We start from the raw sequence: 6250 nt of genomic DNA on the forward strand, positions 1-6250 counted from the left end.
AAGAAGAAGAAGAAGAAGAAGAAGAAGAAGAAGAAGAAGAAGAAGAAGAAGAAGAAGAAGAAGAAGAAGAAGAAGAAGAAGAAGAAGAAGAAGAAAGCTCAGGGTATGGCACACTTTCACTTCAAGTTCTAGGAGTCTTGAATGGCAAAGGATGAAAAGGATTGCCCAACAAGAGACCAATGAGATTTTCTACAGGGTCGCCATAAATTGGCCGTAACTTGACGGCACTTTACAGGCACGCAGGCTTTCAAGAGTCAGATGACAAAGGGAGCGTCGACTCTCTGGAGGCTCACTGGGGAGAAAAGTCTGGGACTTTAATCTGGGAGAACCGGGTCTGATTCCCCGCTCCTCCACATGCAGCTGCTGGTGTGACCTTGGGTCAATCACAAGCAGTGCTCCCTCTAAGCTGTGGAATCTCGTGAGTAAAAAATCTACTTTGTGAGCTACCGGCATTAAAGTTGTGAGTGAGCAATTTGGCTACTGCATGAATTAGGTTCCTCTGGAGCCATCCTTCCTGAACGAAGACCAAAATGCAGGAGCCGGAGGCTAAAAAACTGTGAGCTAGCTCACAGTAACTCAGCTTAGAGGGAACACTGGTCGTAAGTTCTCTCAGAGCTGTTCTCTCAGGAGCAGTCCTCGAAAGTGCTCTCTCAGCCCCACCGACCTCGCAGGGCATCTGTTGTGGGGAGGGGAAGGGAAAGGAGATTGTAAGTCGCTCTGAGTCTCCGCCGGGTAGTGAAGGGCGGGGTATAAATCCAATGTCTTCTTCTTCTTGAAAGCTCACACCACCACCCCCAAATCTTGTTGGTCACTAAGGTGCTTCTGGATTTGAGTCTAGTTGTTCTGCTGCAGACCGACATGGCTTCCCTCTGAACTATCTTTGTGCGGGCTATTATTGACATTACCCAAGGACACGGTGAGAATGCGGGTTAAAATGTTTAATCACGGGAGCAATTTCACCAGAGAGTTTGCAAGATATTCTAGACATCCAGGGGTCATTTCCTGCAGGAGCGCACAGGAGCGGAGCTCCGGCAGTAAAGAGCCCAGGGGGCGGGCACATGCAACAAGCCCCGCCCCCTGCTCCCAGCAGCCCTCAGTCAGAGCAAGAAGCAGCCAGGTAGGCTGCAGAGCCCCCCCTGGTCCAAAACAGTCCAGTGGCACCTGTAAGACCAAGTTTATTCAGGTACAAGCTCTCCCTCCTCTGCGAGGACAGATCTGCACGTTCTGTCCCCCCCATAGCTAGCAATCCAAAACAGTCCAGTGGAGCCTGAGCAGTGGATGTTGCCTTCTGACACACTTCCAGTGATGTCAGGGGGTGTGGCCTATGCAAATGAGTTATGCTAATGAGTTGTGCTAATGAGCTCCTGCACCTCTTTGTCTACGAAATGACCCCTGTAGACATCACTTATGCTAAGCATACATCAGAAGGGAGCCTTGACCTCATCTGGGTGGGTGTGGCTTTGTGGTCAAATTATCTGGCATTTCCTAATCGAAAACAAAAAGAAAATAGGGAATAGGCAACATCTGGTGTAGAAAGAAGAGGGGCAGCAAGAAGACAGTTAGATAGGATAGTAAGGTCAGCACCTTTTCTCCTCATCTGTCTCCTGATTGCTACTCTTAGGGCAATATCCTGCTTCTTAACATAAGAACATTAAGAGAAGCCAATGTTGGATCAGGCCAATGGCCCATCCAGTCCAACACTCTGTGTCACACAGTGGCCAAAAATACCAGGGGCCATCAGGAGGTCCACCAGTGGGGCCAGGACACTAGAAGCCCTCCCACTGTTGCCCCCCGAAGCACCAAGAATACAGAGCATCCCTTGCCCCAGATCGAGAGTTGAGCTGTGGGGCCAGGACACTGGAAGCCCTCCCACTGTCCCCCCCCACCCGTTGTTGTTTCTTCTCGGAAATCACTCTTTCTCTCAGCTAGTGGTGTAGTTGGTACCAGTGTTCCCTCTAAGCTGATTTAGTGTGACCTAGCTCACAGTTTGTTAGCCTCCGGCTCACACATTTTTGTCTTAACTCAGAAAGGGTGGCTCCAGAGCAAACTAGTTTTTGCAGTAGCCAAATTGCCTGCTCACAACTTTAATGCCAGTAACTCACAAAGTAGAATTTTTGCTCACAAGACTCCACAGCTTACCGGGAGCATTGGTTAGTACCAGGGCTGATTTTGTAGAAAAAGCCCAGCAGGAACTCATTATCATAATAGGCCACACACAACAGCAGAAACACATTAGCATATTAGGCCACACCCCTGGCAGCAGAGCTAATTAGCACATTAGGCCGCACCCCCATGTTACCAGAAGTGTGCTCATCCAGCTACACCCACCTTTTTCTTATTCTGTTTACCTTGTTTGTTGTCAAAATCCAGGGCTTTTTTTTGTAGCAGGAACTCCTTTGCATGTTAGGCCACACACCCCTAATGTAGCCAATCCGAATGAGTTTCTGCTGTTGGGTGTGGCCTATTATGCTAATGAGTTCCTGCTGGGTGTGGCCAACTCGGGAGCCAGCTGGAACTCCGTTCCTGCGCGTTCCTGCCCCAAAACAGCCCTGGTTAGTACCCTATCTCTTTAGTCTCTCCTCTTCACTATGAAGTATGTTAGTTCCTGAATAAAGCTTTATCTGCACTTTAATCAGGTCATGCACCTTTGCCATGTTAATTACACTGTCAACAATAATATAGGACCAGCCCCTGTTGCTTCTTGCCTTGTACTTGAAAACAAAGCTGAAATAGGTACGTTTTTTTAAAGGCACCTTTTCAGAGTACAGATTCAATGTCTGAATGTGGTCATGTAAAGAGGGATTCTTTGCCAATTGTTTCAAAACAGTTTATGCAAGCTTGATGAATAGGAAAATAATGGGTGTGTATTTGGGATTGGTAGCAAATTGCAGCTGTCAGGGCATGGCTTGTTTTGTTATGGGGTGCTTAAAAAAGCAGATTGCTTATACAAATGCCCACATTATTTTCCTTCTCTGGGGCTGCAATCGATTGCAGTGCAGCATGCCATGGATCGTGTTGCAGGAAGAAGAAGATTGTTCTACACCTTGTCAGATTTCACCGAGAAGCCAAAAAACAAAAACAAAACTCTTCTTAGGAAAGCCCCCACAGAGGAATGCCACCAGTGTTTCTTCCAATGCACAAGCTGAGTTTCTAGAAGTGGGGCGATTTGGTAAGATAGAAAGAAATGCCCACCCTAAGAGCTCTCTTGCAAGTGGCGAGCAAGAGTAGCTTGGCAAGAATTTTGTGGCCGGATTATAATTTGATGAGTTTTGTTGTTGTTCAGTAGCACAGTCGAGTCCGACTCTTCGCGACCCCATGGACCAGATCCCGCCAGGCCCTCCTGTCTTCCGCCGTTGTTAGATCGCGCTAACAAAGGACTCGTAGAGTGATTCAGCAAGTGATTCAGCTTTATTTGAAGTAACGAACAAGCACTAACTCAGTAAGAAACCAGAACAGAAAACAGTGGGAGCTTATGCTCCTTTTAAACATAACCGGGCTAATGTAGCCACGCCTATTTACAAATAACAACCAATGAGATTGCTCGAATAAAGACCAATGGGAGTCTTTCCCTCCTAGGGAATGGTATCGTTCTGATTGGTCGCTGTTACGAAGCGACCAATAGGAAGTTCGCTCAGAGGAGCCCTGGTCTGGCTCGAAGCTTAACATGGGAGTCCTATGAGGTGATTCATGTAATCATTTCAATACATTACAATTCCTCCCCCCTAAGTTAAGCCATCATCCCAATTGTTTTATTATTTACATACATGCAATCTACCTTTGTACATCAGTTATTCCAACAGTATTTACACTCATAGTCCTTCAGATAAGTCGGCATTTGCCGCGAACGCTGGGACCTGCGGAGCGGTGCAGGCTCCACGGGCAGACAAGGTTGTGGGTCAGAGTGGGGTTCACTACAGCCTGGATCAGGCACAGACTCGACTGGGATTTCAGCCCCGCACACAGGGTTCTGCCCTGACTCGGGGACAGTACCGGGCCTTTCGGTACTCACCGCCTGCTCTGGGGGTGTCCACTCGACATCAGGGGATTCAGCCGTCGGAGAGTCAGCGCTGTCCCTAGCCCAACGTCTCCTTAACTGATCTATGTGGCGCCGCCATATTCGACCGTCAGCTAACTGCACCACATACATTCGAGTACCCACAGAGTCGGATATAACCCCAGGAAGCCACAAGTGCCCGTTTGCATAATTTCGTGCGAAAACCTTGTCCCCTTTTTCAAACATGCGCACCTTCGGTTGCGCAGTGGTACGCTCGGACTGATCTTCTGATAGGTCTGGGTGCATACGGTTCAAACGGGTCGTGAGTCTCCGCCCCATTAACAATTCGGCCGGACTACGGCCTGTAGCACTACAGGGGGTGGTGTGCTGCAGCAAAAGAAAGGAGCCCAGCCTCTGGCTCCAGTCCCCTTCGTCCATTTTACCCAGGGCCTCTTTGGCCGTCCTGACCATCCGTTCGGCTTGGCCATTAGATGCCGGATGGAAAGGGGCCGAAGTCATTTGGCGTATGCCATTACTCGTGAGGAAGAGCCTAAATTCCTCAGACACAAATTGAGGCCCGTTGTCACTGACGATGACGTCAGGCAACCCGTGGGTGGCAAAAAGTCGGCGGAGCGCATGGATCACAGCAAGTGATGTGGTCGATTTCATATGCACGACCTCCAGCCATTTGGACATAGCGTCCACCACAATTAGGAACATTTGCCCTTGGAGAGGGCCAGCAAAATCTATATGCAATCTGGCCCAGGGTTTACCAGATGACTCCCAGCCTTGGGGTGTAGCTTGTGGGGGATCGGGTCTGACTTGCTGGCATTTGGGACACCCTCGTACCCATTCTTCGATCTCTTTGTCCAGCCCCGGCCACCAGACATACCCTCTGGCCAACGCTTTGGTGTGTACCATACCGGGGTGACCCTCGTGCAGCGACTCTAACACTCTCGTCCTGAGTTTGTCAGGAACCACCACCCTGTTCCCCCATAATACACAGCCCTTAGAAATGGATAGTTCATTTTGACGGCTTTTGTAAGGGCCGAACTCCGGTTCAACGCTTCCAACCGGCCACCCCCTCCAAACCCAGTTTAATACTCGGGACAGCACGCTATCCTTGGCCGTGTGTGCTGCAATGTCCCTGGATGATACCGGGGGTCGAGGAAGCTCCTCAATTGCCAAGACCTCACAGGCGGGGGCAGGGTCTGCGCCAATGTCCGGCACCGGGCACCGGCTGAGGGCATCCGCATGCCCAATCGCTTTCCCAGGCCGGTGCTCTAAGTCAAAATCATAAGCCTGCAAAAATATCGCCCATCTAAGCATGCGTGGGGACATGATGTTTGGCAATTGCTTATCGGGCGCAAAAATCCCCAGTAGCGGCTTGTGGTCAGTGACCAGCAAAAATCGTCTGCCAAAAATAAAATCATGGAACTTTTTGACAGCCGCTACCAACGCCAGACCCTCCTTGTCTATCTGGGCATAGTTCCGCTCTGCCGCAGATAGTGATCTAGAATAAAAAGCGATAGGCGCTTCGCTCCCATCAGGCATCAGATGGCTTAAAACTGCGCCTACTCCAAACGGTGAAGCGTCAGCAGCTAACACCAGGAGCTTGTGTTCATCATAATGCGTGAGTACGGCATTAGATGTCAGCAGCTCCTTGACTCCCACAAAAGCCTTTTCCTCGGCCTGCCCCCACTTCCATTTTGCCTCCTTGTGCAAAAGCGCGTGCAAAGGGGCCGCCACTGATGCCTTATGCGGTAAAAACGCATGATAAAAATTCAGGAGTCCTAAAAAGGATTGGAGCTCCTTCTTACTCACCGGCCTGGGGGCGTTTTGGATTGCAGATACCTTCTCATCCGTGGGGTGGACTCCCTCTGCGTCAATGCGAAACCCCAGGAAGTCCACACTTTCCACCCCGAGCGTGCATTTTGAGCGCTTAACTCTGAGGCCGGCATTTTGAAAACGCCTGAGGACCTCTTTAACCCGGTCCAGTAGTTCCTGTTCAGACCCGCCCGCAATCAGCACGTCGTCAAAATAGGGCACTGTGCCAGGTACCCCCCTTAGTAGACGTTCCATGAGGCCCTGAAAAATCCCAGGTGCTACGTTGACCCCGAATTGCAGCCTGTTCACTTTAAAAGCCCCTTGGTGGGTTACAATTGTTTGGGCCTCGGCAGCCTCCGGGGTGACAGGCAACTGCTGGTATGCCTGGGCCAGGTCAAATTTGGCGAAAATCTTGCCACCCCCCAGGGA

Source organism: Gekko japonicus, unplaced genomic scaffold, assembly GCF_001447785.1.
Source record: "Gekko japonicus isolate JY-2015 unplaced genomic scaffold, Gekko_japonicus_V1.1 scaffold2137, whole genome shotgun sequence".
NCBI lineage: Eukaryota > Metazoa > Chordata > Lepidosauria > Squamata > Gekkonidae > Gekko > Gekko japonicus.